This window comes from Bubalus kerabau, chromosome 3 (assembly GCF_029407905.1).
Source record: "Bubalus kerabau isolate K-KA32 ecotype Philippines breed swamp buffalo chromosome 3, PCC_UOA_SB_1v2, whole genome shotgun sequence".
Classification (NCBI taxonomy): domain Eukaryota; kingdom Metazoa; phylum Chordata; class Mammalia; order Artiodactyla; family Bovidae; genus Bubalus; species Bubalus kerabau.
Genome location: NC_073626.1, coordinates 150,489,216 through 150,501,968, shown reverse-complemented (window position 1 = coordinate 150,501,968; position 12,753 = coordinate 150,489,216). Strand labels below are relative to the sequence as shown.

Sequence of the window (12,753 nt, the reverse complement as noted above, 5' to 3'; positions counted from 1 at the left end):
GGGAGAAGCAGGGCAAGAGATATAAAGAGGGCACAGAAATAACAAAAGGAACAATGGATAGGAGGAAGAGAGATTTTATCCTTTTCTGTCCTCCACCCCTGCTCTTGGTCCTAATAGTGCTTAGGGAGTCTTATAGTGCCAGATATAGTAAATAAATAAAAATATACACTGTCTAGTTAAATTTCAGTATAATCATTCCCCTGTGAAATATTTGGGACATACTTATAATTAAAAAGTTATTTACTGCTTATTTGAAATTAAAATTTGGAGCAAACTGCACTATCATGAGAACTGCAAAGATTTTAAAACAAAACATATAGATTTGAATCCTGCACAACTGCTTATGAATCATGAGATTCTGGGCATGTCATTTCTCTTCTTTGAGCCTCAGTCTCCACATCTTAGGATGAAGAAATGACATTTCTTCACAGATTTGTCATGGGGATTAAAAAGAAGCAATTACTGCAACTAGCAAGAGCTCGATAAGATGATATCCTCTTGTTAATCATATTAACTGTTATATTTGCTGCTTCATGAATCTAAAATATCTAAACTCCAAATATTTTTGCAGCCATTTCTCCCTCCCCATTACCACTTTACTTCACGTAATATGGAGAACATGTGTTAATTTTCCACAGCTTTTTTCACCCACTACAGATAATTTAGTAATAAGGAGCCATAAGACTAAAGAATTTTCATTTGTAGCAACACAGATGGACCTAGAGATTATCCTACTAAGTGAAGTCAGAGAAAAACAAATACCATATAATATCACTTATATATGGAATCTAAAATATGACAAAAATGAACCTATCTACAATACAAACTCACAGATATACAGAACAGACTTGTGGTTGCTAAGGGCATGAAGTGTTGGGGAGAGATGGATTGGGAGTTTGGGTTTAGCAGATGCAAGCTATTATACTAGATAGAATCGATAAACAACAAGGTCCTACTGAATAGCACAGGGAACAATATTCAATATCCTGTGATAAACCCTAATGGAAAAGGATATGGAACAGAATGTATATGTGTGTTATGTAATCGCTTTGCTGTATAGCAGAAATTGGGCTTCCTGGTGGCTCAGTGGTAAAGAATCTGCCTGCCAATGCAGGAGACACAAGAAACACAGGTTCGATCCGTGGGTCAGGAAAATCCCCTGGAGAAGAAAATGGTAGCCCACTCCAATATTCTTGCCTGGGAAATCCCATGGACAGAAGACCCTGGTGGGCTACAGTCCATGGGGTTGTAGGGAGTCAGACACAGCTGAACACATGGCACTTTAATTCCCAGCTCAAAAGAGAGATGGAGTGCCGGGGTCCAGCCCTGGTGGATCCAGGGAATTCGAAGCGGGGATGGCATCGGCGAGGATCAGGAAACAATTGCTTAATTAAATGTTAATTAAGGATATAAAGAGTGGTTAAATAAGGATAGCTCAGTGAGGAAATTCAGTGGAGAAAAGAGGCTGGAAGGTGAGAGAAAGAACGACATGGGGAGACCAAGTTTCCATGAACAAGGCCCGCACTTTATTTTCCAAAGTAGTTTTTATACCTTAAGTTATGCATAGAGGATAATGGGGGAAAGGGTAGAGTCATGCAGTAAGCCAGGCTTCCTGCAAACTTATCATTTGCAAAAGTTTAGGTGATTTGCATCATCTTCTGGCCCAGAAGCCTGTTAACATTTTAAGACCCTTTCTTCAGAAAACTTATTTTTCTCTAAAGGTGATTAGTCAGGTGCCACCCTCCAAAAGCATTAGATAAAGTTGCATTCCTACAGGGCAAAGGTGTGGTGGGCTATAACAAGAAAAAGAATTAACTCACGGGTCCAAGGTTACAAACATTAAAGCTACTACTTACACCAATTATATTAATCAATACACTGCCAGGGACGCAGCAGGTAAGGGATATGGAAACTTAGCAGCAAACATTGGCCCAACAAGTGAAAAACCCTTCACCAATACAATTTCTAATCAATCTTTTAACTGCTCAAAGGAATCTGTATTTAGATAGTTTAGAACATCTCATACCTCTCACAGTTGGGAGGCTCTGAGCAATCACATGTGGCTGGAAAAACCTATTCAGGCAGGCTAGAGGACTTCCAAAGGAGTTTGTAGGTTGAAACACTATCACACCCAGGAACTTTATTAACTGGAGCTGTAAGTTAACTCTTTTTTTTTTTTTTTCAGAGAGAGGTAGTGGGGGACACCCCCCCGTAAAGTCAGAGGTGTAGGTGAGAGCACAAAGCAGAAAGTAGGCAGACTCTGGTTTGGGGGGTAGATGCTCGAGAATTTCCAAGGGGACTCCTGAGGCTCGATCCCGCCTTTGCGTGTGCCGAGCCTCCTTCCTCATGACTTTTGCCATGGGCGGAACTCCTGCTCCCGGCAATGGAGTGTCCTGCAAAGCTGAGAGCTCGGGCTGTTGCAGGGACACGCGAGCACAGGATGGTTAGCAGGGGCTCGCAGCACAGAACACCAGCTGTCAATGTTATTCCTTAAACACTGAACAATAATGAAGCTATTCACTGGAGAAAAGCTAAGAATTTAGCAGTTCTCTCTTTCTAAGGAAGATCTGGAAAAGTCTAAGAGAATTATTTTTAGGGTTAAAAATTGGTTTCAGTGTCTCCCCCCTGAGTTATTAAGGAGAAGGGAAAGGGTTGTTTCTGTACCGTCTAGGCCAGATCATTACAGCTGACCTACTGACAGCTGTAACCACACTGAGAACACAAACTGTTGCTGAGGTGATGAAATGTGCTTTGAAAGTTTTATTAATAAAACATAGCATTATGAAGGAAGCCTCACAGACATGAAAGGAGATGTCTACCTCAGAAACCACAAGTGTGCAAAGCCTGGTCTCCATCATCTTCTGGAGCAGACTCTGCGACCCTGGAAATGAAGGATTGCTTTCAATACCCAAGGGGTTCACTGTACTCTGGAAGATCTGCCAAAATCTCTCTTTGTTTGTTTATGCAAAATCCTGGTGATCCCCTAATCATACTCAGAGACTCAGTCGATAGGCTTTAATTAGACTCACTGTTGGGGGAAAGTAAATGGAAAAGTCAGTCTAACCGCTTCTATCAATATTTAAATTCAACAATTCCAGTATGAAATATCTATCTTAAGTGCATGCTCATTCACAAAATTAAATATATATATTTTTAGAAAAAATGTCACTTTGGAATTGCTTATTATAGCAAACAGAAACATCCTCCATGTTTCTCAATAGAGAACAGTTGAATGTGTGACAGTGTAGTCTTACTATGGAATATACACAGCAGTTAAAAAGAATGAGATATGTTTATATATTCCAACAAAGAGAGCTTTCTAAGACATACTTTTAGAGGGGTTAGGAGAACTGCACAAAATATCACAATACTCTGATTACATTAAGAAAAATAAATGCCACAAGTGTTTCTGTATTTACCCATGACCCTGATGCTGGGAGGGATTGAGGGCAGGAGGAGAAGGGGACGACAGAGGATGAGATGGCTGGATGGCATCACCGACTTGATGGACGTGAGTTTGAGTGAACTCGGGGAGTTAGTGATGGACAGGGAGGCCTGGTGTGCTGTGATTCATGGGGTCGCAAAGAATCAGACAGGACCGAGCAACTGAACTGACTGAACTGATGTATGCAAATGCTTTGTGTCTTGAGTTATGCAACAGTGTTCAGTTCAGTTCAGTTCAGTTCAGTCGCTCAGTCGTGTCTGACTCTTTGCGACCCCATGAATCACAGCTCGCCAGGCCTCCCTGTCTATCACCAACTCCCGGAGTTCACCCAGACTCACATCCATCGAGTTGGTGATGCCATCCAGCCATCTCATCCTCTGTCGTCCCCTTCTCCTCCTGCCCCCAATCCCTTCCAGCATCAGAGCCTTTTCCAATGAGTCAACTCTTTGCATGAGGTGGCCAAAGTACTGGAGTTTCAGCTTTAGCATCATTCCTTCCAAAGAAATCCCAGGGCTGATCTCCTTCAGAATGGACTGGTTGGATCTCTTTGCAGTCCAAGGGACTCTCAAGAGTCTTCTCCAACACCACAGTTCAAAAGCAGTTACAACTAGAGAAAAAAGTTTACTGGGGGAAATGGAGGGAGGGAGGTTACCACACTTGACTCATATACCTCTAAACCATTTGAGTTTTTGACAAGGTGTATGGACAGTACTCTTGCCTGGAGAATCCCATGGACCGAGGAGCCTGGTGGGCTGCAGTCCATGAGGTCACTAAGAGTCAGACACAACTGAGCAACTTCACTTTGACTTTTTACTTTCATGCATTGGAGAAGGAAATGGCAACCCATTTCCAGTGTTCTTGCCTGGAGAACCCCAGGGACGGCAGAGCCTGGTGGGCTGCCGTCTATAGGGTCACACAGAGTCGGACATGACTGAAATGACTTAGCAGCAGCAGCAGCTTGGGCTTCCTGGGCTTCCCCTGTGGCTCAGCTGGTAAAGAATCCACCTGCAATGCTGGAGACCTGGGTTCAATCCCTGGGTTGGTAAGATCCACTGGAGGAGGACAGGGCAACTTACTCCAGTATTCTTGCCTGGAGAATCCCATGGACAGAGGAGCCTGGCAGGCTGCAGTCCTGGGGTTGCACAGAGGCAGACACTATTGAAGCAACTTAGAACTGGTGGCTCAGTGGTAAAGAATCCACCTGCCAATGCAGGAGATGTGGCTTTGATCCCTGGGTCAGGAAGATCCCCTGAAGAAGGAAATAGCAAACCGCTCCGGTAGATTCTCTTGCCTGGAGAATCCCATGGACAGAGGAGCCTGGCAGTCTATAGTCCATGGGGTCAAAAATAGAGTCAGACAGGACTTACCAACTAAACAACAACAACATTTGAGAATTACTTGTATCATTTTAACTAATCACGTTTAGAAAGAAATGCAAAAAGAATTAAATTAACCACTTCGAATATTCTCCTCAAATCTTATTACTTATCTAAAAAGCCTATACTTTACAAAACAGAAAACACAGAGAAAAATCTAAATTGTGTACCTGCGGCCTCATACCTAGGACTTCCTGCGTACCTTCTCCTAGGATTCTGGAACCTAATTGCTCCAGGGGCAGAGGAGACTCAGAGAAAGAATTACACCCTGGGCCAAGTAAAAATACCCAAATTTTGCTCAGGGATTCTGTAGAACCATCCAAAAAGAGGAGACAGGTCATTTGTGAGTACACACATATGATCACAGGAATGCTCAGATTGCCCTCACACTCAGGGATTTATAGCAAAGACTTAAAGTGAAAATGCTGTTTAAAACACCAACCAACAACCAAAATTAAAAGCAGCAGATTCTGTGAGTCACCAAGAGCCTCCAACAGCAACGCGTTGTAAGCTATAAAGAGGATTGAACCCGGGCATGTGTGGGGTGGAGTTTCTTCACACCTGAGAGAGGAGACTGCAGGATGATGCTGGCCCGTGGAAGGGGCCGGGTGTTCAGTCCTGGGAAGCTGAGTAGACTGAGTCTCAAGCCGCCAGATTGGAGAGTGAAAGTGCGAATGCTAGCAGTGACGGAGAGCGTGAGGCCAAATACAGAAGCGGGAGGAAAAAACAAGACAAGAGAGCACAGGGGACCCCCTGGAACTTTGTGAGCTTCTAGGGAGGCGTCTGTGGGAAACTGAAACTTCCTCGACTCTGTGGTAGAGAACCGGTGTGTTAATACTGTTTACTATTGTTAAACTCTATTATAAGCCCTGCCCCCAGCCCCACGTGGCTGAGAAAACCTGTGCATGCTCAGTCGCTCAGTCATGTCTGACTCTTGGTGACCCCAGGGACTGTAGCCCACCAGGCTCCTCTGTGCATGGAATTACCCAGGCATGAATACTGGAGTGGGTTGCCATTTCCTAGTCTAGGGGATCTTCTCGACCCAGGGACCAAACCCACATCTACTGCATTGGAGGCAGATTCTTTACCACTGTGTCCCCTAGAGATCCAAGTTACAGTTAAGAACCAAGCCCACTTCAGAAGTCTCACTTCATTTCTGAAATCTTCTTTTTTTGAAATGTTCTATCTGACTTGCATACGGTCAGCATTTAAAACCAGATTCTGAGCAGGAAGAGGAGATGGCAGTGATTGATAACTGAGTGATCTGAGTGAGAAAAAAAAAGAAAAGGGACCCAAGATTCTGAGATGAAGGAACTATTCCATGAGCTGGTGAAGGAGGTGTAGTCTGCTCCCAGGTTCCATCTCTAACTGTTAATCAGATCAGAGATTCTCAAGGGTGATGGTGAAGGGGAGGGAGGAAGTACCAGCATATAGGGAGAGGGGAAATCTGTTGTTGGGATGCAGCAAATTCTATATTAAATTGCAATTTTATCTCAGGGAGAGTTGTGAAAATCCTATTTTTGATAATACAAATTTTTATATTTAATATAATGTGAGATGTTTTAGTTTATCAAAATTGGGGTGGTCTAAATTTTTTGAGAACAATGAGGTCAATCTCATTTATTTTATTGCTCAGATCCTTTTATGTGATGGGGGTAGATTTACAGACTAGTATGATATTATTTTGATTAAAATATAATTAACAGCTAACATGTAATGAGTACCAGGATACCCTATGAGTAGAGTTCCTAGAAGGGAAGAAGTACTCCCCTCAGTAGTGGGTCAATGTGTGGTCAATTGCATCTGATGCTTTGTAGCCCCACAGACTGTAGCCTGCCAGGTTCCTCTGTCCATGGAATTTCCCCAGGCAAGAATACTGGAGCATAATTTGGTTAAAATCTAATTAACAGCTAACATGTAATGAGTAGTCTTGTTGTACCAGGTAATTGTCTAAGTTGTACACATGAATGATCCATTTAATTCTCTTAACAGCTTCATGAGATAGATATTCTTAAGATCCTCCTATCTGGTGGACGAGTGAGGCTTAGAGAGGTTAAGCAACTTAGATCACACAGCTGTAAGTGGCCAGAGCAGGATTTGAACCCAGAGATCCTTCTCTGAAGCCCTTCTCTACACTGACTGTAAAGAGTTGAAATTTGGTGGGGTAGGGGCTGGTGGTGGTGGTGTTTTAATAAATAAAATCTACTTCTTCCTCCCTGCTTAAATTCAGAGCCATTGAGAGATAAACACAGAAATCAGGCAAGGAGAAAGCAGATACTAAAGGATGGCTTGGATTTCTGACCAAGCAGCCTTGCTACTGCTTCCCTCTCAATGAGGCTGACTTTCCCACCCAGCCACAAAACTACTCTGCAACTGCAGGATCCCCCCCCACCCCACCCCAACTCCCTAGCATGGGGAGAAGCAAGGCAGAAAGGACTCCCAGTTTACTAGACAGATAATTCATTCCTTTACCCCAGGGAAGGAGTGAATGTTGGTAAACCTAGATTTGAAGGCCAAGGTCATTTCTCTAATGGAGGGGGCTATGAGTATAGTGGAGCATGTGTTCTTCCAACATGCATAAAAATGTATGGAAGGAGTTCTATAAAAACGAAAAAGTGCGTGTATGAGCAAAGACATTGGGGCAACAATCAAGTCAGAGAAATTATAATTATTTTCTGTTACAATCCAAGGTGAGTGATGCTTTTCAGGAAGATGACTGATTCATGATCGATTGTTAAAAGAAGAAAAAGAGCTTAAATCAGAGACAGAGTCAGAGCAGATGTTCTGATAGTTGTCATCAATGCACCAACCAGGTACCCTCTACTCCAGTGGAGTGGACACACGAGGATTTCACTATAGAGATCCTACTTATGACCCACTGTTCCTGACTTTTTCCCTCTTCTCCTGTTGCAGGCCATCAGGGAACAGCTGGTGAGATGAATACCCACAAGTGACACACCAAAGCATTTGGAGGCAGCCAAAAGCAATGAAAATTGCCTCTCTCCAACTGCACTACGGAATGGACTTTTTCTGACAGGTCACCAAAGAAGCAAACACTGAATCATTTTATTCTTGAACAGTAAGGTTCAAGGACACATCTCATGTGTCCAGCTGAGATGGGGTATACAGAAGAACAGTTATAAAATGCTATGTTTCTAATTTTTGCTCATTCCAGGCACACCCAAGATGGATCCAGTACTATCACTATGCCTCTTTTCTTTGTGATACTTTTTACTGAAAAATATTGAGTTGGCCAAAAAATTTGTTTGAGTTTTTCCATACCATCTTATGGAAAAACTTAAATGAACCTTTTGGCCAACCCAATAGCAGCTATGCAGAAAAGAGCACATGCTCTAAGTACACAACTCAGTGATGCTTTATAAGTTGAACATAGTCTTGTACCAGCCTCAGATGAAGACTGAGAACATTACCAAGACCCCCAAAGCACTCACTTCTTCCCCTGGCCACAAAGATTTGGTAACCACTACGCTGACTTCTGGGCTTCCCTGATAGCTCAGTTGGTAAAGAATTCGCCTGCAATCCGAGAGACATGGGTTCAATCCCTAGGTTGGGAAGATCCCCTGGAGAAGGGAAAGGCTACCCACTTCAGTATTCTGGCCTAGAGAATTCCATGGGCTAGTCCATGGGGTCGCAAATAGTTGGACACGACTGAGAGACTTTCACATCACTTCACTTCACTTCACTTCACTTCACTTCACCCTGACTTCTAGGGTGTCTCAGGTGTCTCTGTGGTAAAGAATCCACCTGCCAATGCAGGAAACATGGGTTCAATCCCTGGGTGGGGAAGATCCCCTGGAGGAGGAAATAGCAACCCACTCCAGTAGTCTTGCCTGGAGAATCTCACGGACAGAGGAGCCTGGTGGGCTACAGTCCATGGGGTCACAAAGAGCACAGCACAGCACCTTGACTTCTGATAGCTTGGATTAGTTTTCCCTATTTTTGACTATTATATATGTGGATCAGATCATATGTGTTCTTCTTTTCATTCCACATGATAGTGTTAAGATTCATTCTTACATGAGCAGAGCTGACATGTACCTGCTCGAGGCTTTTGAGAATTTAAGGGTACAGAATGAAATAAGATTTCACATGACTAATAAAGACGTTTCACTTCTCTTCAGCAATGCATAATTCATCCTGGTGTCAGATACCCGAAGACAAATGGCCAAGCTAGCCACAATTTATTTCAACAAGAAGGGGAGATGAATAAAGGAGAACTGATTTGGACAACCTTGAGCATCTGCTTCACACTGAGATTTCAAAAGTTTATTTGTAAAAGTTTATCTGGCCACTTGGACTCATTTGGGAGACCTGGCTTCTGGCCTCAGCTGTGTCTGTGGTTTAAGGGACATTTCTTACCTCCCTGACCGAGAGAAGTTTTTACTACATATTCCCAAGTTCCTTCTAGTTCTTACAGCTTTTGGTTCTATGATTCCAGCTCCAATCCCCTGATGTTGTCAACACAGCCAGGTCACAGGGCTGTGGCGTGTGCCTGCTACCGCAGCCCAACCAGCTGGTACAGAGAGAAGAGCCAGGTTGAACTTGGAGATAGTAACACAGGGAAAGAACCAGTCTCATTTTACATGTCGTACTGGAGACAAATATACCCATGTTTACACATAATGTATACTATTTTTAACATTACAATTCCCACTTTAAGGCCTCTTAATAGCTCCTATACCTAATAAGCAGGGCGTATCTTAGAGGGGAGATGAGGATGGAGGATCAGGGAAGGGGGTCTATTTAGCACCCCCACGACCTTATCCCACTCATGACATCATTTCTAATTGTATATACTCTCAGTGTTGAAAGGAACAACAAAAAAATCTTTATCTGTCAACTTTAAATCTTATTTCAATGTTTACATCTTCTTTCTAGGTGATCATGGAGCCATATCTTTTATCTTCTTCTTATTAGCTTGTAAACAGCATATTTATAGTTCATAATAATTTAAATATTTTCAGTATTAAATTTTAACAGTTATATACTATACTTTTTATAACCCTACTTTGACTTTCTTTTTGTTTCTCTTATTCAGTTCAGTTCAGTTCAGGCACTCAGTCACGTCTGAGTCTTTGCGACCACATTGACTGCAGCATGCCAGGTTTTCCTGTCCATCACCAACACCCGGAGCTGACTCAAATACATATCCATCAAGTTGGTGATGCCATCCAACCATCTCATCCTCTGTTGTCACCTTTTCCTACTGCCTTCAATCTTTCCCAGCATAAGGATATCTTTTCCAGTGAGGCAGTTCTTCACATCAGGTGGCCAAAGTATTGGAGTTTCACCTTCAGCATCAGTCCTTCCAATGAATATTCAAGACTGATTTCCTTTAGGATGGACTGGTTGGATCTCCTTGCAGTCCAAGGGACTCTCAAGAGTTTTGTCTAACACCACAGTTCAAAAGCATCAATTCCTCGGCGCTCAGCTTTCTTCACAGTCCAACTCTCACATCCATACATGACTACGGGAAAAGCTAAAGCTTTGACTAGACGGACCTTGGTTGGTAAAGTAACGTCTCTGCTTTTTAATATGCTGTCTAGGTTGGTCATAACTTTTCTTACAAGGAGCAAGCATCTTTTAATTTCATGGCTGCAGTCACCGTCTTCAGTGATTTTGGAGCCCAAAAAATAAAATCTCTCACTGTTTGCATTGTTTCCCCATCTATTTGCCATGAAGTGATGGGACCAGATGCCATGATCTTCGTTTTCTAAATGTTGAGCTTTAAGCCAACTTTTTCACTCTCCTCCTTCACTTTCATCAAGAGGCTTTTGAGTTCCTCTTCACTTTCTGCATATCTGAGGTTATTGATAATTCTCCCAGCAATCTTGATTCCAGCTTGTGCTTCATCCAGTCCAGCATGTCTCATGACATACTCTGCATATAAGTTGAATAAACAGTGACAATATACAGCCTTGACATACTCCTTTCCTGATTTGGAACCAGTCTGTTGTTCCATGTCCAGTTCTAACTGTTGCTTCTTGACCTGCATACAGATTTCTCAGGAGGCAGGTCAAGTGATCTGCTTTTCCCATCTCTTGAAGAATTTTCCACAGTTTATTGTGATCCACACAGTCAAAGGCTTTGGCATAGTCAATAAAGCAGAAGTAAATGTTTTTCTGGAACTCTCTCACTTTTTCCATGATCCAACGGATGTTGGCCATTTGATCTCTGGTTCCTTGCCTTTTCCAAATGCAGCTTGCACATCTTTAAGTTCATGGTTCACATACTGTTGAAGCCTGGCTTGGAGAATTTTGAACATTACTTTACTAGTGTGTGAGATGAGGGCAACTGTGCGGTAGTTGGAGCATTCTTTGGCATTGCCTTTCTTTGGGATTGGAATGAAAACTGACTTTTTCCAGTCCTGTGGCCACTGCTGAGTTTTCCAAATTTGCTGGCATATTGAGTGCAGCACGTTCACAGCATCATCTTTCAGGATTTGGAATAGCTCAACTGGAATTCCATCACCTCCACTAGCTTTGTTCATAGTGATGCTTTCTAAGGCCCACTTGACTTCACATTCCAGGATGTCTGGCTCTAGGTCAGTGATCATACCATCATGATTACCTTGGTCATGAAGATCTTTTTTGTACAGTTCTTCTGTGTATTCTTGCCACCTCTTCTTAATATCTTCTGCTTCTGTTAGGTCCATACCATTTCTGTCCTTTATCGAGCCCATCTTTGCATGAAATATTCCCTTGGTATCTCTAATTTTCTTGAAGAGATCTCTAGTCTTTCCCATTCTGTTGTTTTCCTCTATTTCTTTGCATGGATCACTGAGGAAGGCTTTTTTATCTCTCCTTGCTATTCTTTGGAACTCTGCATTCAGATGCTTATATCTTTTCTTTTCTCCTTTGCTTTTCACTTCTCTTCTTTTCACAGCTATTTGTAAGGCCTCCTCGGACAACAATTTTGCCTTTTTGCATTTCTTTTTCTTAGGGATGGTCTTGATCCCTGCCTCCTGTACAGTGTCACGAACCTCCATCCATAGTTCTTCAAGCACTCTATCAGATCTAATCCCTTGAATTTATTTCTCACTTCCACTGTATAATCTTAAGTCATTTGATTTAGGTCATACCTGAATGGTATAGTGGTTTTCCTTACTTTCTTCGAATTTGGCAATAAGGAATTCATGATCTGAGCCACAGTCAGCTCCCGGTCTTGTTTTTGCTGACTGTGTTGAGATTTTCTATCTTTGGTTGCAAAGAACATAGTCAATCTGATTTTAGTGTTGGCCATCTGGTGATGTCAATGTGTAGAGTCTTCTCTTTTGTTGTTGGAAGAGGATGTTTGCTATGACCAGTGCATTCTCTTGGCAAAACTCTATTAGCCTTTGCCCTGCTTCATTCTGTACTCCAAGGCCAAATTTGCCTGTTACTCCAGGTGTTTCTTGACTTCCTACTTTTGCATTCCGGTCCCCTATAATGAAAAGGACATCTTTGTTGGGTGTTAGTTCTAAAAGGTCTTGTAAGTCTTCATAGAACCGTTCAACTACTGGTCGGAGCATAGACTTGGATTACCATGATATTGAATCATTTGCCTTGGAAATGAACAGAGATCTTTCTGTCATTTTTGAGATTGAATCCAAGTACTGCATTTTGGGCTCTTTTGTTGACTATGATGGCTACTCCATTTATTCTCAGGGATTCTTGCCCACAGTAATAGATATAATGGTCATCTGAGTTAAATTCACCCATTCCAGTCCATTTTAGTTCACTGATTCCTAAAATGTTGATGTTCACTCTTGCCATTTCCTGTTTAACCACTTCCAATTTGCCTTGATTCATGGACCTAACATTCCAGGTTCCTATGCAATATTGCTCTTTACAGCATCGGACCTTGCTTCTATCACCAGTCACATCCACAGCTGGGTGTTGTTTTTGCTTTGGCTCTGTCTCTTCATCCTTT

At 42.4% G+C, this 12,753-nt stretch overlaps 1 long non-coding RNA gene across 1 annotated transcript; it reads left to right on the top strand.

Moving 5' to 3' along the window:
- The first annotated feature begins 5,379 nt into the window (after window positions 1-5,379).
- LOC129647820 (uncharacterized) lies at window positions 5,380-9,783 on the top strand. Its single transcript, XR_008712522.1, has 3 exons — window positions 5,380-5,647; window positions 7,735-7,900; window positions 8,964-9,783. It is a non-coding gene; the product is annotated as an uncharacterized LOC129647820 (long non-coding RNA).
- The last annotated feature ends 2,970 nt before the right edge of the window (window positions 9,784-12,753 follow it).